We start from the raw sequence: 22,354 nt of genomic DNA on the forward strand, positions 1-22,354 counted from the left end.
GGCTCACGCTTGTAATTCCAGCTACTTGGGAGGCTGAGGCAGGAGAATCACTTGAACTCGGGAGGTGGAGTTACGGTGGTTGCAGTGAGCCAAGATTGCACCAGTACACTCCAGCCTGAGCAACAGAGCAAGACTCCACCTCAAAAAAAAAAAAAATTTGCAGAATGAAACATCTCAGATGTGTTTACTCATTAATGAGATATGACTGCAGGATGAGATTGGTTCCAAATTATACTTCATATAAGGCACCAAGTTGTGGTCATTTGGTGGCTGAAAGAGATGCCAGGAAGAAGTATCTCTTAATTCCTTGTTTTTCACTTGCCTTGGGCATTATGCATATACCAGTATTTATCTTGAGAAACTCATAAAGATATCAGCTATGGTTTGGGTGCAGTCACGCATTGCCTAGAAAAATACCCTGCCCTAGCTGGGAGCAGTGGCTCACGCCTGTAATCCCAGCACTTTGGGAGGCCAAGGTGGGCAGATCACGAGGTCAGGAGATCGAGACCATCCTGGCTAACACGGTGAAATCCCATCTCTACTAAAAATACAAAAAATTAGCCAGGCGTGGTGGCGGGCGCCTGTAGTCCCAGCTACTCGGGAGGCTGAGGCAGGAGAATGGCGTGAACCCGGGAGGCGGAGCTTGCAGTGAGCCGAGATCGCGCCACTGCACTCTGCCCTGGGCGAAAGAACAAGACTCTGTCTCAAAAAAAAAAAAGAAAAATACCCTGCCCAGAAAAATACCTTAATACTATCAAAATCCCACAATTTCTCCTAACATCTATATTAGTTTCCTAGATGTACAGTGGGATTTGGCCGTTTCTCTATCATTCTGGCAAATTTACAAAAGTAAACCTCAAAAAATATGATAAAATGTTCAAGTTTAAAAAAGCATTCAACAGTTATCTGGTATATGTGGGTGCGCAGTGGTTGTCATAAAGGGTTATGAGGAATTTCTGTATGTTTCATTTATTTCTGTAATGTGTGACTTTTTCTTCTGAGTATACACCTCTTTTGTGTTCAGAAAAAATATATATTTTTAAGAAGCACTGAATAGATGTCACCTCAAAGTTACTCCAACAATCTGTGGTTTTTAGATCTTTTCACCAGAAAAGATGCTTAATATTTTCTTATGATCATACTCAGGCAAATTAGTTGATGATATGCTATAATGCCAGTCTTATATCTTTAGTACAGTACATAAGGCAAAGTAAACTATAGAAGGAAAAGTTGATAGGAATGATACCTAAGTTAATTAAACTGATAAAAGTTATCACTATCGAAATCCATCTCCTGGTATGTTGCTTTCCCTAACAGCTCTCCAGAATTACAAATTAAAAGTCAATCAGAGGCCAGGCACAGTGGCTCACACCTGTAATCCCAGCACTTTGAGTGGCTGGGATGGGGGGATCAACTGAGGTCAGGAATTCAAGAACAGCCTGGCCAATGTGGTGAAACCCCGTCTCTACTAAAAATACAAAAATTAGCCAGGCATGGTGGCAGGTGCCTGTAAGTCCCAGCTACTTGGGAGGCTAAAGCAGCAGAATCTCTTGAACCTGGGAGGTGGAGGTTGCAGTGAGCCAAGATTACGCCACTGCACTCCAGCTGAGCAACAGAGGGGGACTCCATCTCAAAAAAAAAGTCAATCAGTAACTCCATCTCAAAAAAAAAAAAAAGTCGGGTGGGGGGAGGGGGGAGGGACAGCATTAGGAGATACATCTAATGCTAAATGACGAGTTAATGGGTGCAGGAAATCAACATGGCACATGGATACATATGTAACAAACCTGCACATTGTGCACATGTACCCTAAAACCCTAAAGTATAATAAAAAAAAAAATAAAAAAAAAAAAAAAATAAAATAAAATAAAAAAGAATCTAACTCTAAAAAAAAAAAAAAAAGTCAAATAGTAACAGAAGTATGGGTTTGCAATTCCAAAACAACTGTATGGGTAGATTAGGGTTGAATAAATAATCAAACATGTTGTAGATAAAGAGACTCAGGTTTCTTACTGTCAAAGAAATAAACTACAATTAGAGAAGGGAGGAAGGCTAGAATGAACTCTGTGGTATTCGATGAAACTAATGGTTTCTTTACATAAGTGTATGTGTACATACAGATTTAGAAATAGATATAGGTATATGCACGGGTTAGTATATACACAGAAATCCTAGATCTGTCCACTAATAAGATAAACATCTCAGTAGCAATAAGCACACCAAGCACCCGGATCTTGGTTTTGAATATCATTTTACAATAAACCAGGGCTTCCTGAAAAAGTGGTTGATTCTAGGGCTGGGGCAGGGAAAATATAAGATAAGCCTGGATCATCTTACAGCGTCAGAAAGTAAGAAAGTTCTCAAAAAAGGATAAGCATGTCAAAAGGTTCCAGGAACCAACCTGAAAGAGTTCTCAATGACCCAGAAGGGAACAATTTGAGCAATAAAAGAAATAAAAATAGTACTGGATTATAATATAGTAAAAAATAAATATCCATAATTCCATACAAATATAAGCAAATAATTGAATAAATAAATAAATGGGGAGAAAAAGACACAGCTCTTCCATATAGAAACATTCCAATCAATAAATGTGGAAAGAATGGGGAAAACAGAAAATCACTATCAGAGCACCATAGCCATAATTGTTGCCGACAAGATGGATACTAAAATCAGTGGGCAAAAATTTGAGCAGAAACAGTATATTTGCAAAGTCTCAAAGTAAATTCCTCCCCAAGATATTTATTAACTACAAAGGGAACAGGAGTAACTGCATAGAGGAAAAACACAGCAGAGACCACATTAACCAAATGATCTATGTTAATTTCGCCAAGAACAATGCATATTGATATCACGTACCTCTGATATGATATTTGCTAAAAATATAGTATTTTTAGACTAGTAATTTGTAGCTAGTCTTACCAAAAATGTATAACCTTGCTCTAATCATGAGAAATCATAAGTCAAACCCAACTTGAGAGACATTCTACAAAATAACTGACCAGTATTCTTCAAAAGTAACAAGATCGTGGAAAAAAAAAAAAAAAAAACCTAAGGAATCATCACAAACTACAGAGGACTAACAAGACATGAGAATTAATGCAATGTGGGACGCTGAGTTAGATCCTGGACCAGAAAAAATGAACTTGAGTGGAAAAACTGGTGAGTTCTGAACATAGTTAACAGTACTGTACCAGAAGCAGCTGCAGTCAGTGGCTATCACAGAGAAGAATGAAAACAACAAATGAAATTCTGAACCTTCAACTGAGGTATCCAGGTTCTCACCTTGGGACTCACTAGGTGGATGGCTCAATCCACAGACAGTGAGGAAAAGCAGGGTGGGGAGACGGCCCCTTCTGAAGCCAGGGGAGGCCCTACTCCCAGCCAAGGGAGGCAGTGAGTGTGCGACCCCACCCAGGAAACCACGTTTTTCCCATAGATCTTTGCAACCTGCAGATCAGGAGATCCCCCCGTGAGCCCATACCACCAGGACCTTCGGTCCAAAGCATAGAGCTATGCAGAGTATCAACAGAGTGGCTCAGGTATGTACAGAGACCAAGGAATTTTGCATACTCTGGTCCTGGGAATTCCAGCAAGGTGGGAAATCCATCCATGCCTTCCCCTAGGAAGGGCAATGAATCCAGGGGGCCAAGCGGAATCATTCTGCAGGCCCCACTCCCATGGCACCTCACATGTTAACACCCACTGGCTTGAAATTCCAGCTGGCCAGTGGCAGGAGGCTGGAGACTGCCTGAAATGAACCAAGTTCCTGATGGGCTTGGGAGCGGTGGCAGCTGCCATCTCTGTGGTTCCAGCCTGCCAGCTCCTCTGGGGAGTCCAGGAGGTCTGGAATGGGAAGAGTTTTCCACAACACAGCAGACTGCGGTCAGACTGCTCCTCTAACAGGGACCCTGCTTCATCCCTCCTCACTAGGTGGGGCCTCCCTGCAGGAATTTCAGCTACACTAGCCAGAGTTACATGAAGAGATCTCTGATCACTCCCTGGGACTGGGCCACCAAGGGGGGAAGGGCGAGGCGGGGGGAAGCGGTGACCGTATTTGCAGTTCAGCCAACTTAGCCTTTCCAGCCTGCTGGCTCTGGAGAGTCCAGGCAGTCTGCACAAGGAAGATTCCCCTCAGCACAGCACACCCACTCAGCCAAAGGGCAGCCAGACTGCTTCTTTAAGCGGGTCCCTGATCCTGTTCCTCCTGACTGGGTGACAACTCCCAGTAGGGGGCTCCAGACACCTTCTACAGGAGCATTCAGGCCAACATCCGTTCAGTGTGCCCCCGGGACAAAGCTCCAAGAAGAAAGAGGAGGCCGTCACCTTTGCTGTTTTGCAGCCTTCCCTGGTAATATCTCCAGGTGTGGGAGGACCAAGGAGACTAGGGTCTGGAGTGGAACCCCAGCAAACCACAGCAGCCCTATGGAAGAGTGGCCTGTTAAAAGAAAAACAAACAAACAGAAAACAATAACAACAACAATAACATCAACAAAGAAGATCCCACAAAAACACCATTCAAAGGTCAGCAACCTCAAAGATAGAAGGTAGATAAGCCCACAAAGATGAGGAAGAATCAATGCAAAAACGCTGAAAACTCAAAAATCTAGAGTGACTCCAGATGACTGCAACACCTCTCCAGCATGGGTACAGAACTGGACTGAAGCTGAGATGACCGAATTGACAGAAGTAGGCTTCAGAAATTGGGTAATAAAAAGCTTCGCTGAGCTAAAGGAGCATGTTCTAACCCAATGCAAAGAAGCTAAGAATCATGATAAAACAATACAGGAGCTGATAATGAGAACAGCCAGTTTAGAGAGGAACATAAATGACCTGATGGAGCTGAAAAACACAAATTAAGAAATTCACAATACAATCACAAGTATCAACAGCAAAATAGACCAAGCAGAGGAAAGAATCTCGGAGCTGTAAGACTATCTTTCTAAAACAGGACAGAAAGACAAGAATAGAAAGAAAAGAATGAGACTGAGCACAGTGGCTCACGCCTGCAATCCCAGCACTTTGGGAGGCCGAGGCAGGCAGATCACCTGAGGTCAGGAGTTCGAGACCAGCCTGGCCAACATGGCAAAACCCTGTCTCTACTAAAAACACAAAAATTAGCCAAGCATGGTGGTGTGTACCTATAATTCCAGCTACTCAGGAGGCTGAGGCACAAGAATCACTTGAACCCGGGAGGCGGAGATTGCAGTGAAACAAGATTGCACCACAGCACTCCAGCCTGGTAACAAAGCGAGACTCTGTCTCAGAAAAAGAAAAAAGGAAAAAAGAAAAGACAATGAACAAAACCTCTGAGAAACACGGGATTATGGAAAAGGACCAAACCTACAACTGACTGGGGTACCTGAAAGAGACAGGGAAATTGGAAACAAGTTGGAAAACATACTTCAGGATCTCATCCAGGAGAACTTCCCCAACCCAGCAAGACAAGCCAACAGGCAAATTCAGGAAATTCAGGGAACCCCAGTAAGATACTCCATGAGAAGATCAACCCCAAGACACGTAATCATCAGATTCTCCAAGGTCAAAATGAAAGAAAAAATGTTAAGGGCAGTGGGAGAGAAAGGCCAGGTAACCTACAAAGAGAAGTCCATCAGACTAAAAGCAAAACCCTCAGTGGAAACCCAATAAGCCAGCAGAGATTAGGGACCAATATTCAACATTCTTAAAAGAATTTCCAGCCCAGAATTTCATATCTGGCCAAACTAAGCTTAATAAGTAAGGGAGAAATAAGATCCTTTTCAGACAAGCAGATGCTGAGGGACTTCGTCACCACTAGGCCTGCCTTTCAAGAGCTCCTGAAGGAAGCACTAAATATGGAAAGGAAAAATCATTACCAGCCACTACATAAATGCACTGAAGTAGGCAAATCAGTGACACTACGAAGCAACCACATAAACAAGTCTGCAAAACAACCAGCTAGCTTCATGATGACAGGATCAAACTCACACACAACAATATTAACCTTCAGTGTAAATGGCCTAAATGCCCTAACTAAAAGACACAGAATGGCAAGCTGGATAGAGTGAAGATCCATCTGTATGCTATCTTCAAGAGACCCATCTCACATGCAAAGACACATATAAGCTAAAAATAAAGGGATGAAGGAAAATTTACCAAGGAAATGGAAAACAGAAAAATGCAGGGGTCACAATTCTAGTTTCTGACAAAACAGACTTTAAACCAACAAAAATCAAAAAAGACAAAGAAGGGTGTTATCTATGGTAAAGGGTTCAGTTCAACAAGGAGAGCTAACTATCCTAAATATATATGCACCCAATACAGCAGCACCCAGATTCATAAAGCAAGTTCTTAGAGATCTACAAAGAGACTCAGACTCCCACACAATAATAGTGACAGACTTTAACACCCCACTGACAATATTAGACAGATGATCAAGAAAGAAAATTAACAAAGATATTCAGGACCTGAACTCAGCTCTGGATCAAGCAGACCTGATAGACATCTACAGAACTCTCCATCCAAAAATAACAGAATATACATTTTTCTCCTAGACACATAACACTTACTCAAAAATTGATCACATAATTGGAAGTAAATCACACCTCAGCAAATGTAAAAGAACTGAAATGATAACAAATAGTCTCTCAGACCACAGTGCAATCAAATTAGAACTCAGGGTTAAGAAACTCACTCAAAACTACACAACTACATGGAAATTGAACAACCTGTTCCTGAATGACTCCTTGGTAAATTATGACATTAAGGCAGACATCAAGAAGTTCTTTAAAACTAATGAGAACAAAGAGACAATGCACCAGAATCTCTGTAACACTGCTAAAGCAGTGTTTAGAGGAAAATATACAGCACTAAATGCCCACATCAAAAAGCTAGTAAGATCTCAAACCAACTACCTAACATCACAACTAAAAGAACTAGAGAAACAAGAGCAAACAAACGCCAAAGCTAGCAGGATACAAGAAATAACCAAGATCAGAGCATAACTAAAAGAGATAGAGACATGACAACCCCTTCAAAAAATCAACAAATCCAGGAGCTGGGTTTTTTGGAAAAAAATAACAATAAATAGACTGCTAGGTAGACTAATAAGGAATAAAAGGTGGAAGAACCACATAGACACAATCAGAAATGATAAGGGGGATATCACCACTGACCACACAGAAATACAATCATCAGAGAATACTATAAATACCTCAATGCACATAAACTAGAAAATCTAGGATAAATGGATAAATTCCTAGACACATACAACCTGCCAAGACTAACCAGGAAGAAACTGAATACTTGAATAGACCAATAATGAGTCCTGAAACCAAGGCAGTAATTAAATAGCCTATCAGCCCAAAAAGAAAGCACAGGAAAGGACGAACTTACAGCTGAATTCTACCAGAGGTACAGACGAGCTGGTACCATTTCTACTGAAACTATTCCAAACAGTTAAAAAGAAGGAACTCCTCCCGAACTCATTTCATGAAGCCAGCATCATCCTGATACCAAAACCTGGCAGAGATACAAAAACAAAAAAAAAAAACTGCCCTCCAATATCCCTGATGAACATCAATGCAAAAATCCTCAATAAAATACTGGCAAACTGATTCCAGCAGCACATCAAAAAGCTAATCTGTCATGATCAAGATGGCTTCATCCCTGGGATCCAAAGTTGGTTCAACACACACGAATCCATAAATGTAATTCACCACATAAACAAAACTAAAGACAAAAACCACATGATTCTAAGGCCTTGCTTTTGAATCTGGGTGCCCCTGTATTGGGTGCATATATATTTAGGATAGTTAGCTCTTCTTGCTGCTTTGATCCCTTTACCATTATGTAATGCCCTTCGTCTTTTTTTTTATCTTTGTTGGTTTACAGTCTGTTTTATCAGAAACTAGGATTGCAACCCTGCTTTTTTTTTTTTTTTTTTTTTTTGCTTTCCATCTGCTTGGTGAATCTTCCTGCATCCCTTTATTTTGAGCCTATGTGTGTCTTTGCACACGAGATGGGTCTTCTGAATACAACACACCAATGGGTCTTGACTCTTTATCCAATTTGCCAATCTGTGTCTTTTAATTGGGGCATTTAACCCGTTTACATTGAAGGTTAATATTGTTATGTATGAATATGATCCTGTCATTATGATGTTAGCTGGTTATTTTGCCCCTTAGTTGATGCAGTTTCTTCATAGTGTCAATGGTCTTTACAATTTGGTATGTTTTTGCAGTGGCTGGTACTTGTTTTTCCTTTCCATATTTAGTGCTTCCTTGAGGAGCTTCTGTAAGGCAGGCCTGGTGGTGACAAAATCTCTCAGCATTTGCTTATCTGTAAAGGATTTTATTCCTCCTTCACTTATGAAGCTTAGTTTGGCTGCAGATGAAATTCTGGGTTAAAAATTCTTTTATTTAAGAATGTTGAATATTGGCCCCCACTCTCTTCTGCCTTGTAGGGTTTCTGCTGAGACATCCGCTGTTAGTCTGACGGGCTTCCCTTTGTGGGTAACCCGACCTTTCTCTCTGGCTGCCCTTAACATTTTTTCCTTCATTTCCACCTTGGTGAATCTGATGATTATGTGTCTTGGGGTTGCTCTTCTCAAGGAGTATCTTTGTGGTGTTCTCTGTATTTCCTGAATTTGAATGTTGGCCTGTCTTGCTAGGTTGGGGAAGTTCTCCTGGATAATATCCTGAAGAGTGTTTTCCAACTTGGTTCCATTCTCCCCATCACTTTCAGGTACACCAATCAAACAAGTTTCGTCTTTTCACATAGTCCCATATTTCTTGGAGGCTTTGTTCATTCCTTTTCATTCCTTTTTTCTGTAATCTTGTCTTCACGCTTTATTTCATTTATTTCAATTTCTGATATCCTTTCTTCCGCTTGATCGATTTGGCTACTGATACTTGTGTATGCTTCAAGAAGTTCTCATGCTGTGTATTTCAGCTCCATCAGGTCATTTATGTTATTCTCTAAACTGGTTATTCTAGTTAGCAATTCATCTAACCTTTTTTCAAGGTTCTTAGCTTCCTTACATTGGGTTAGAATATGTTCCTTTAGCTCGGAGGAGTTTGATATTACCCACTTTCTGAAGCCTACTTCTGTTAATTCATCAAACTCATTCTCCAACCAGTTTAGTTCCCTTGGTGGTGAAGAGGTGTGATCCTTTGGAGGAGAAGAGGCATTCTAGTTTTTGGGATTTTCAGCCTTTTTGTGCTGGTTTTTCCTCATCTTCATGGATTTATCTACCTTTGGTCTTTGATGCTGGTGACCTTTGGATGGGGTTTCTGTAAGAGACTTACACTCCCACACAATAATAGTGACAGACTTTAACACCCCACCGTCAATACTGGACAGATCAATGAGACAGAAAATTAACAAGGATATGCAGGACTTGAACTCAGCTCTGGACCAAGTAGACCTAATAGACATCTACAGAACTCTCCACCCCAAATCAACAGAATATACATTCTTCTCATCACCACATCACACTTATTCTAAAATTGACCACATAATTAGAAGTAAAACACTCTTCAGCAAATGCAAAAGAATGGAAATCATAACAGTCTCTCAGACCACAATGCAATCAAATTAGAACACAGAATTAAGAAACTCACTCACAACAGCACAACTACATGGAAACTGAACAACCTGCTCCTGAATGACTACTGGGTAAATAATGAAATTAAGGCAGAGATAAATAAGTTCTTTGAAACCAATGACAACAAAGACACAATGTACCAGTACATCTGGGACACAGCTAATGCAGTGTTTAGAGGGAAATTTATAGTACTAAATGCCCACAGGAGAAAGTGGGAAAGATCTAAAATCAACACCCTAATATCACAATTAAAAGAACTAGAGAAGCAAGAGCAAACAAATTCAAAAGCTAGCAACAGACAAGAAATAACTAAGATCAGAGCAGAACTGAAGATAGAGACACAAAAAAACCCTTCAAAAAAATCTATGAATCCAGGAGCTGGTGTTTTGAAAAGATTAACAAAATAGATAGACTGCTAGGCAGACTAATAAAGAAGAAAAAAGAGAAGAATCAAATAGACACAGTAGAAGATGATAAAGGGGATATCACCACTGATCCCACAGAAATACAAACTACCATCAAAGAATACTCTAAACACCTCTACACATATAAACTAGAAAATCTAGAAGAAATGGATAAATTCCTGGACATATACACCCTCCCAACACTAAACCAGGAAGAAGTCAAATCCCTGAATAGACCAATAACAAGTTCTGAAATTGAGGCAGTAATTAATAGCCTACCAACCAAAAACAGCTCAGAACCAGATTCACAGCTGAATTCTACCACAGGTATAAAGAGGAGCTGGTACCATTCCTTCTGAAACCATTTCAAATAATAGAAAAAGAGGGACTCCTCCCTAACTCATTTTATGATGCCAACATCATCCTGATACCAAAACCTGGCAGAGATAAAACAAAAAAAGAACATTTCAGGCCAATATCCCTGATGAACATAGATGAGAAAATCCTCAATGAAATACTGGGAACTGAATACAGTAGCACATCAAAAAGGTTATCCACCATGATCAAGTCAGCTTCATACCTGGGATGCAAGGCTGGTTCAAAATATGCAAATCAATAAATGTAATCCATCACATAAACAGAACCAATGACAAAAACCACATGATTATCTCAAAAAATGCAGAAAAGGCCTTTGATAAAATTCAACACCCTTTCAGGCTAAAACTCTCAATAAACTAGGTATTGATGGAACGTATCTCAAAATAACAAGAGCCATTTATGACAAACCCACAACCAATATCATACTGAATGGGCAAAAGCTGGAAGCATTCCCTTTGAAGACCAGCACAAGACAAGGATCCCCTCTCTCACCACTGCTATTCAAAATAGTATTGGAAGTTCTGGTCAGGGCAATCAGGCAAGAAAAAGAAATAAAGGGTATTCAAACAGGAAGAGAGGAAGTCAAATTGTATGTTTCCAGATGACATGATTCTATATTTAGAAAACCCCATTGTCTCAGCCCAAAATCTCCTTAAGCTGATCAGCAACTTCAGTAAAGTCTCAGGATATAAAATCAATGTGCAAAAATCACAAGCATTCCTATGTACCAACAGCAGGCAAGGAGACAGCCAAATCATGAATGAACTCCCATTTGCAATTGCTACAAAGAGAATAAAATGCCTAGATACAGAGCTAATAACGAAAGTGAAGGACCTGTTTAAGGAGAACTACAAACCACTGCTCAAGGAAATCAGAGAGGACACAAACAAATGGGAAAACATTCCATGCTCATGGATAGGAAGAATCAATATTGTGAAAATGGCCATACTGTCCAATTTATAGATTCCATGCTATTCCAATTAAACTACCATTAACATTCTTCACGGAATTAGGAAAAACTATTTTAAAATTCATATGGAACCAAAAAAGAACCCGAATAGCCAAGACAATCCTAAAGAAAAGAACAAAACTGGAGAGGCATTACATTACCTGACTTCAAACTATACTAAAAGGCTACTGTAATTAAAACAGCATGGTACTGGTACAAAACCAGACACATAGATCAATGGAACAGAATAGAGAACTCAGAAATAAGACTACTCCCCTACAACCATCTGATCCTCTACAAGCCTGACAAAAACAAGCAATGGGGAAAGGATTCCCTACTTTTTTTTTTTAACTTTTTTTTAAGTGGTGCTGGGAGAACTGGCTAGCCATATGCAGCAGAAAGTTGAAACTGGACCTCTTCCTTACACCTTACACAAAAACTAACTCAAGATGGATTAAAGACATAAATGTAAAACCCAAAACTAGAAAAACCCTAGAAGAAAATCTAGACAATACCATTCAGGACGTTGGCATGGGCAAAGATCTCATGACAAAAACACCAAAAGCAATTTTGCAACAAAAGCAAAAATTGATAAATCAGATCTAATTAAACTAAAGACCTCTGCACAGCAAAAGAAACTATCATCAGAGTGAATAGACGACCTACAGAATGGGAGAAAAACTTGGCAATCTATCCATCTGACAAAGGTCTAATATCCAGAGTCCACAAGGAATTTTAAATAAATATATCAGAAAAAAACCAACAACCCCATTAAGAAGTGGGCAAAGGACATGAACAGACACTTCTCAAAAGAAGACATTCATGTGGCCAAAAAACATAAGAAAAAAGCTCAACATCACTGATTATGGAAATCCATACCAAAACCACGGTGAGATTCCATCTCATGACAGTCAGAATGGTGACTATTAAAACGTCAAGAAATGGCCAGGCACGGTGGCTCACGCCTGTAATACCAGCACTTTGGGAGGCCAAGGAGGGTGGATCACTTGAGGTCAGGGGTTAGAGATCAGCCGGGGCAATATGGTGAAACCCCATCTCCAACAAAAATACAAAAAATTAGCTGGGCATGGTGGTGCACACCTGTAGTCCCAGCTACCTGGGAGGCTGAAGCAGGAGGATTGTTTGAGCCAGGAAGACGGAGGTTGCAGTGAGCCAAGATCACATCACTGTGCTCCAGCCTGGGTGACATAGTGGGACTCCATCTCAAAAAATAAAAAATAGAGGCCAGGTGCCATGGCTCATGCCTGTAATCCCAGCAATTTGGGAGGCCAAGGCAGGCGGATCACAAGGTCAGGAAATCAAGACCATCCTGGCTAACATGGTGAAACCCCATCTCTGCTAAAAATACAAAAAATTAGCCAGGCATGGTGGCGGGCGCCTGTAGTCCCAGCTACTCGGGAGGATGAGACAGGAGAATGGTGTGAACCCAGGAGGCAGAGCTTGTAGTGAGCCAAGATTGCGCCAGTGCACTCCAGCCTGGGCGACAGAGCAAGAGTCCATCCCCCAAAAAATAAATAAATAAATAATAAAAAATAAATAAAAGGTCAAGAAACAACAGATGCTGGTGAGGCTGTGGAGAAAAAAGAACACTTTTTTTTTTTTCTTTTTTTTTTTTTATTATACTTTAGGGTTTTAGGGTACATGTGCACAATGTGCAGTTTTGTTACATATGTATCCATGTGCCATGTTGATTTCCTGCACCCATTAACTCGTCATTTAGCATTAGGTGTATCTCCTAATGCTGTCCCTCCCCCCTCCCCCCACCCCACAACAGTCCCCGGAGTGTGATGTTCCCCTTCCTGTGTCCATGAGTTCTCATTGTTCAATTCCCACCTATGAGTGAGAACATGCGGTGTTTGGTTTTTTGAAAAGAACACTTTTATACTATTGGTAGAAGTGTAAATTAGTTCAACCATTGTGGAAGACAAGGGGTCAATTCCTCAAAGATCTAGAAGCAGAAATATCATGTGACCTAGTAGTCCCATTACTGGGTATATTACTAAAGGAATATAAATCATTCTATTATAAAGATATATGCACGTGTATGTTCACTGCAGCACAATTCACAATAGCAAAGACATGGAATCACTCCACATGCCCATCAATAATAGACTGGATAAAGAAAATGCAGCATACATCATGGAATACTATGCAGCCATAAGGAATGAGATCATGTCCTTTGCAGGGACATGGATGAAGCTGGATGCTTTATCCTCAGCAAACTAATACAGGAACAGAAAACAAAACACCGCATGTTCTCACTTGTAAGTGGGAGCTGAACAATGAGAACACACAGACACATCGTGGGGAATAACACACATTGGAGCCTGTCAGGAAGGCAGGGGGCGGGAGAGCATCAGGAAGAATAGCTAACGGATGCTGGGCTTAATACCCAGGGGATGGGTTGATCTGTGCAGCAAACCACCATGGCACATGTTACCTATGTAACAAACCTGCACATCCTGCACATGTACCCTGGAACTTACAAGTTGAAAAGAAAAATAGTACTGTACCAATGTTCATTTCCTCATTTTGGTAACTGAACTTTGGAGGTAATTCTCCATGGGTCTCTTACATTTCTGTATGTTTTGTGACTGAGACAACAACCTTTTGTTCTGGACTAGCTTTTCAAAGGTATCTACATGGTGAACAGCCTTGGAAGACAGATAAGTTCTCCGTCTGGAAAAAGAGCAGGTTTACTTGCAACCCATTATAAAAAATTCAGGAACACACTAAGTTCAAGGTCCTTCAGCCAGGATGCAAACCCACTGTGTGCACAGCATCTACCTAATTGTCTCTGAAATCCCTGTAGGGCTTGGAGTGGGAGGGGACAACAAGAGAAACAACACAAACATGAAGCTCATACTCCCTGTTGTGCCTTCAGTAATAAAGTCCTTTGTCTTTGGCCCAGGAATTTCATGTCTTTTGCCAGTGTCCATGAAACTGTGACAGGCTAACTTGTCCACTTGCAATTCGCCTGCCAAAAGGACTTGAATAGACATTTTTCCAAAGAAGATATGCAAATGGCCAAAAAGCACATGAGAAGATGTTCAACATTATTAGTCAGCAAAATACAAATCAAAATCACAATGAAATATCACTTCGTGCCTCCTAAGATGGGCATAATAAAATTGGTAATAGTAAGTGTTGACAGGAATGTGGAAAAAACAGAAAGCTCATACATCGCTGGTGGGAATGTAGGTGGTGCAGCTACCGTGGAAAATAGCTTGACAATTCCTCAAAAAGTTAAACATAAAACCATATGACCCGTAATTCCACGCCTAGATAGTAATGGCAAAAACCACAATTACTTTTGCACCAACCTAAAATATATATTTTAAAAAAAACTGAGAGCAGGAACTAGAACAGATTATTTGTATACCAATGTTCATTGCATCATTATTGACAATAGCCAAAAGGTAAAACCCACCCAAGTATTCATCAACAGATGAATGGATAACAGATCAACAAAATGTGGTTATATACATAAAATTCAGCCATAGAATTAAGTGAAATTTTCATTCATGTGCTACAATATGGATGGACCTTGAAAACATTATGCTAGCTGAATTTAGCCAGACACAGATAGACAAATAGATGATTCCATTTATATCTAGAATAGGTAAATTCATAGAAACAAAAAGTAGAATAGAGGTTACCAGGGTCTGAGGGGAGGAAAAAACAGGAAATTACAGTATAATGGACAGAGTTTATGTTGGGATGATGAAAAGGTTTGGGGTTTATACCGTTTATATCGTGGGGATGGCTACACAACATTATATATTTAATGTCACTAAACTGTACACTTAAATGATTAAAATGATAAATATTATGTTATGTAAATGTTACCACAATTTTTGAAAAAAGAATTAGACTGCCAAATAAGTTGTCTACATAAACAAACAGATCAGAGACATTTCTATCAGGTCAATTTCTCTACCCTTTGCAAGGTCAACAGGCTCAACACATACCTTTTCAACTAGGTTTCCAACAGTGAAAAATGAAAAACAAGCAAACAAACAATAAACTCAGCAGAAAAAAAAATCCAACCCCTCTCTCTCTCTCTCTTTAAGAGATGGGGTCTTACTCTGTCACCCAGGCAAGAGCGCAGTGGCACCTTCTTACCTTACTGCAGCCTCGAACTCTTGGGCTCAAGTGATCCTCCCATCTCAGCCTCCCCAAATCTGCCTTTCTAACATAAAAGTGAAAAGCTAGCAATAGAAATGAAAATCTCATCACAGACAGACAAAGAATTCAGGAGATGCAGGCTTGACTTTAAAAAATACAATAATTTAAAAATTGCTCACCTCAAAATAATTAAAAATACCCATGGCTAAAGGTAAAGGAAAAGAATCTTTAGATTAGAAGAAGGCAGAGAAACACCTCATGTAAATACTTACTATATGCAAGAAAAACAAATGCAGTCATACTGTTCATTTAAGTATAATTCATTATTATGTGGTGTAGCAATAAAAATATGAAAGCTAAAGCAGCTCTGCCTCTTATTAGTCATCTGACCTTAAGAGTCTATAAAAGAGAATAACACTATTTAAATCATAAAGTTGTCTCATGTATTAAACGAAAATGTAAAAGTACTTTGTAGCCTGTGAACTCTTTTTAAGTGATACCAAATTTTAGGCTAGACTATTTCTGAATATATTATCTAACTACATAAGCACTAATAGAAACTATGAATTATTAATTTTGGGCAAATGAACTCAAGGAATTAATGTGCTTTTACAGTCTTTAAAGAAAACTTCTACCTATCAGAGGGTAAAAATATAATTCCTATTTTTCCTAGGGAAAATAAATCAAACACTTAGAAAGCTCTAATGTGGTTTTTAAAACTGGCCATTCCTCTTTGGAGACTTAATTAAGGTTATGAAAAAATTCCCTCTTGACATATATCATTGCTCAACTTTGGACATACTATTAGCCTGCACAATGATTTGTAAATCAGTAAGCTTTCCACATATATTATGAATGAACTACTTCAGAGAATAAACATATTTTCTATACTAACAGTAAAGAACAAACTAATGTAATAATTTTCTCTTGAGAATATATCTTTGATATATACAAAAATTAAACTTCAGAATACCCAAATTTTTACCCTAAAAATTATCAATAATCTAGCTGATTTTAAATTTACCAAAATAGTTTTTCTTTTTTTTTTTTCAGACGGAGTTTCACTCTGTCACTCAGGCTGGAGTGCAGTGGAGCAATCTTGGCTCACTGCAACCTCTGCCTCCCAAGTTCAACCGATTCTCCTGCCTCAGCCTCCCGAGTAGCTGGGATTACAGGCACTCACCACCACGCCCAGCTTATTTTCATATTTTTAGTAGAGACAGGGAGGGTTTCACCATGTTGGTCAGGCTAGTCTTGATCTCCCTGACCTTGAGATCCACCCGCCTCGGTCTCCCAAAGTGCTGGGACTACAGGCATGAGCCACTGTGCCCAGCTCAAAATAGTTTATTTTCTAAGTGCTGATACTGATTCAACAGTTTCATTTATTCTACATTAACTACCCTAGGAATTACCACTTTTAACTTTTCCCACCAAACTTGAAGACTGATTTACCAGTTGCTCAGTCAGACAACCACAGTCATGTACAGGAGACCCAGAATCAAAACATAAATGCCTATGGGGGGCCAGCAGTTAACCAGAAATGAGTTAAGCAGGAATGACTGGGAGCTACAGTGACCTGGAGAGATCATGCCCAATATACGGGCACAGCCAATAATACTGAGCTTAACCAACTGCTGTTCAGGAAGGTGGTCTCTGAAGCTGTCAGATCTTCCCACTGTCACAAAAGCCAGAAATCTGGATTTTTATATAAAACATCTTGATTTTGGGCCACGCACGGTGGCTCACGCTTGTAATCCCAGCACTTTGGGAGGCCGAGGCGGGCGGATCACGAGGTCAGGAGATCAAGACCACGGTGAAACCCCGTCTTTACTAAAAATACAAAAAATTAGCCAGGCGTGGTGGCGGGCACCTGTAGTCCCAGCTACTCAGAGAGGCTGAGGCAGGAGAATGGCATGAACCCAGGAGGCGCAGCTTGCAGTGAGCCAAGATCGCGCCACTGCACTCCAGCCTGGGTGACAGTGCGAGACTCCGTCTCAAAAAAAAAAAAAAAAAAACTTGATTTTGAACTATTAGCAACTAATTTAAAAGCTGATAAAACACAGTTCAAAGCAAAACATCTGTAGAGTGCCAGTTTCTGGCTCGTGCATTCTTCTTAAACACCTGCACTCTTCCCTTCTCTCTCTCCTTTCCCCACTTTATCTCTCTGTCTCTCTCTTATGATGTTCCCCCCATCACTTTTTCCTCCAGAATATCCAAGCCTAAAGAATAAGGAAAAGGTTATGATACGTGGAATTAAAAAGCCAGAGAAAATACTAAAACTCAACATCCTGTTACTAACTTAAAAAGTTTGGAAATCGGCCAGGCGCAGTGGCTCACGCCTGTAATCCCAGCACTTTGGGAGGCCGAGGCAGGCGGATCACAAGGTCAGGAGATCGAGACCATCCTGGCTAACACAGTGAAACCCCGTCTCTACTAAAAATACAAAAATTAGCCAGGCGTGGTGGCGGGTGCCTGTAGTCCCAGCTGCTGGGGAGGCTGAGGCAGGAGAATGGCGTGAACCCGGGAGGCAGAGCCTGCAGTGAGCCGAGATCCCGCCACTGCACTCCAGTCTGGGCGACAGAGTGAGAGTCCGTCTCATAAAAAAAAAGAAAAAAAAAAAGTTTGAAAATCTTGCAGACTTAGTGATGCCATTTCACCTGGTGATAATACCTACTGTGCAAACAAAATCTTAACGCTTCCTCAGCAAGAAGCCAGGAGTGAGATCAAGTACTTGCATGAGCTAGGGAACCAAGTGGACTGGAGCTAGAGACCCAATTCTGCTACTTGCCTGTTACCTCTATTTCCTCATCATTTAAAAGCAAACAGTAACTGGGCGCAGTGGCTCTCACCTGTAATCCCAGTACCTTGGAAGGCTGAAGCAGGTGGCTCACCTGAGGTCAGGAGTTTGAGACCAGCCTGACCAACAGGGCAGAAACCCTGCTTCTACTAAGAATACAAAATCTAGGATGGCCGCAGTGGCTCACGCCTGTAATCCCAGCACTTCGGGAGGCCAAGGCAGGCGGATCACCCGAGGTCGGAAGCTCGAGATCAGCCTGACCAACATGGAGAAACCCCATCTCTACTAAAAATACAAAATTAGGCGTGGTGGTGCACGCCTGTAATCCCAGTTACTCAGGAGGCTGAGGCAAGAGGATCACTTGAACCTGGGTGGCAGAAGTTGCAGTCAGCCAAGATCACGCCATTGCACTGCAGCCTGGGCTACAAGAGCAAAACTCCATCTCGAAAACAAAATACAAAACTTAGCGAGGCGTGGTGGCAGGCACCTGTAGTCCCAGCTACTCTGGAGGCTGAGGCAGGAGAATGGTTTGAACCTGGGAGGCAGAGGTTGCAGTGAGCCGAGATTGTGCCTCTGCACTCCAGCCTGGGTGACTGAGCAAGACTCCGTTTCAAAAAAAAAAAAAAAGCAGCAATCTAAAAGTTTGTTACAAGAACTAAATAAAATATTATCATATATAAAATATCTAGGCCTGGTATGTGCCTGACAGATGGCCGGTGTTTAGTAAATGGGTGTTAAATATATAGATATGGTTTATTATAATTCTTACAGCTTGTTACTTTTGAAAAGAAAACACTGGAGAGACAAAAACTTCCATCTCAGGGTCTACCTGATTCAGTTTGTGTGCACGGTCTCCCTGCTGTTTCTTCCCTTAAACGGGTTTTAAAACACGCTGTTTTTAGACATTATTCCATTATTCCTATGACCAATGATTTGCAAGTGGTTTATGACTCATCCTCAAATGCATAGCAGTATCTACAGAAGATATAAAAGTACAATTAAGATGCCCAAAATATTTCTGTAATGAGGCCCTAATTCTTCCCAGTCAAGCTTGTACCCTTTTATCACCATCCAGTTGCTTTTTTTATAAAATAAAAAAGTATAAATTATACAGCAAAAGTCACGTACGAAAGTCAAACTTGTCACCACCTTTCAAATATAAAAATATTACAGTGGCTGGCTTGTTGGGTTATAGAGCATTAGGCCCAAACTCCCTGACATAGTTTATTTTGCCCTTCCTGGGGCAACCACCACTAATCTTTGCAGCCTCATCTCTCACCACTCCCTCCCTTCTCCCAAACTCCCCAAATACACTATATATTCTATACACTAAACTCTCGTACATACTGTTTCCTCAACCAGAGCTCACTTTTTCCTCCCTCAAGCCCTCCCTTCATCCCGTCTCTTCCCTAATTAATCCTAAATATTAGAATCCAGATTAAATATTTTGTTATGTCCTTCAGTCTCAGCTTACATGTCACTTCCAAGATTTCCCAGATCTTTTCCTCATCTCCACCATACAAACTTAGGGTTAGGAGAACCTTTTTATATGTTCCTATAACATCTTACATATACCCATCTAAGAAACAAGCTGATGGTATAGAATTCAACAAGAAAAAGACCACATGCTTATGTGCATTATATATATATATATATATATATATATATATATACACACACACACACACACATATACACACATATACACACATATACACATGTACATTTTATTTCCTAACAAAATTAAAGACTCTAGTAAAATCTCAGAAGCACTACTTGGTGAACATGCATCCTTTTGCCTTCTGACTCTTACTCCATGACGGCCTAATTTCGAAGACTGCCAAAGGATATCAAACACATATAAAAAGTGTTTAAATCTTTCCACTCTGATGTCATATAATTTAAATAAGATTGTTTAAATTAGCAAAATGATTTTAACCTGAACAAAGTTATTTTACAAATACTCTTACTTTGAAAAATTCAGAAAACACTTTTTGCTGTTTTCTTCAGAGCTTCAAAAATTTGATGTTTGTCAAACTCTTTTTGAATACATTCTCTATTACATATGAGTGTGCATATAACAAATGTTTCACTGCGGTTCATTACCTATAATTTGAAAAAACTGCTCTACACCATCGGATTTTTAATCTGAGGGCTCCCCATTTAAACAGATACGCCACTTTCCACTAGATCCTGATCTTCAGGAGAACTGAAGTCATCTCTTTTTCATCTTTGTATTTCATAGCCAGACACTGTCTGGAAGTAGGGTCTCCAAAAATATTTGTTGAACAACTGAATTTTACCAAGTAGTTGAACAAATCTCTTTTTTTTTTTTTTTTTTTTTTTGAGACGGAGTCTCGCTCTGTCGCCCAGGCTGGAGTGCAGTGGCGCAATCTCGGCTCACTGCAAGCTCCGCCTCCCGGGTTCACGCCATTCTCCTGCCTCAGCCTCTCCGAGTAGCTGGGACTACAGGCGCCCGCCACCACGCCCAGCTAATTTTTTGTATTTTTAGTAGAGACAGAGTTTCACCGTGGTCTCGATCTCCTGACCTCGTGATCCGCCCGCCTCGGCCTCCCAAAGTGCTGGGATTACAAGCGTGAGCCACCGCGCCAGGCCTCAACAAATCTTTTGTGCACCTACCATGTCCCATGACCCTCAGCCTTCTTATGTTATCTCAAATAATGCTAATGATACATACTCTGGGGAGATCAGCCAAGGTTTTGTCTTTATCTGAAAAAAAATAATTATATACGTTTGGGAATGGGGGATAGGAAAGGTATTCTAAGAGGTAAATGGAATACAGCCAGGTTTTGTAAACAAGACATACATAAAGGACAGAATACATTTATAGAATCTATATCTTGCAATAACAAATTGCAAGTTTGGGATCTTTTAACGAATATTCCATTCATATTTAAGATATGTTATATTTCTAATGAGCAAGACTCTGCTGAAAAGTTAAACTGAGTTTGCACTTCCTGAACAAATCTAATTTCTGGAACTCCCCTAGACTGTGACATTTGTAGTAACGTGTTCAGAGAAATGAATACAGTTTAAGTAAATAGCCAAATAACTGTGACTCAATGATCAATCAAATCTAAGAATGCATTTTTAAAACTATTTTAAGCATAAATGTAAAGAAGTTCACCCAGGGTACTAGCAGAACTCTAATAGCGTAATGAAATAAAATATAAAAAGCCATCAATTCATTTATATTTTATTGACAACACCTAAATATTCTCCATAATTCTAGAATTATATTCTACCTAATTAAAGCAAATAAAATGCATAGCAAGAGGGAGAAGAGTTTTCACAGGTAGCAAATTTCACCAGAAATAAGCAAAGTGTAGAATTATATTCTACCTAATTAAAGCAAATAAAATGCATAGCAAGAGGGAGGAGAGCTTTTCACAGGTAGCAAATTTCACCAGAAATAAGCAAAGTGCAGAAATGTTGGGGAAAATTGTAATACTAAGGTATTAACTAAATGCAACTGAAAAAAAGATAAAATTCAGCAAATCATTTTTTTAAAAAAAGCATCATAAATCTCTGCTAAACAGATTTTTAACTATATATTTATAATTAACAATTCTGAACAGACTAAAAACTACATAATAAAGCTAGCACAGGAATTTAGCCTTTGATTTATATTTGAAACACTTTTCCTCCAGTATCCTACTGAGACCCCTCCAAACATTTTTAAATGTTTCCCCAACCCCCTCAGACGACTTCTTTAAATTAACTGTATTCACAAACCCCTATGTTCAAATTCACAGTCCCTTCTAATCACAAATTTTCCATCCTCCTCAGAGGTTTACACAGTGTCAACTATAGATAGTACATTTAGAAAATATTAAAACATTCTACATTCAAGATCCTTTCCTCTGAAGTCTTACAATCCAGCCCTAGGAAAAGGTCAAAATGTCCAAAGTAAGATACTCCAAGTACTCAAGCAGTAAAGACTTTCAACCGTATTCAGCCCTTCTGTTCCCCTTCTTGGAACGCTTTTCCCCTGGCTGGATTCTTCTCATCTTTCAAATCTCAGATAGTTCATGACACCATCGAGCTATTTTCTACAGTAGCAACCCATT

At 40.0% G+C, this 22,354-nt stretch overlaps 1 protein-coding gene across 3 annotated transcripts in view; it reads right to left on the reverse strand.

Annotated features, from left to right (window-relative positions):
• Positions 1 to 22,354, reverse strand: part of DTWD2 (DTW domain containing 2) — a 161,447-nt gene that overhangs the window by 132,999 nt on the left and 6,094 nt on the right. The window lies entirely within an intron of this gene.

The sequence above is a fragment of the Symphalangus syndactylus genome, chromosome 11 (genome assembly GCF_028878055.3).
Source record: "Symphalangus syndactylus isolate Jambi chromosome 11, NHGRI_mSymSyn1-v2.1_pri, whole genome shotgun sequence".
NCBI classification, from domain to species: Eukaryota; Metazoa; Chordata; class Mammalia; order Primates; family Hylobatidae; genus Symphalangus; species Symphalangus syndactylus.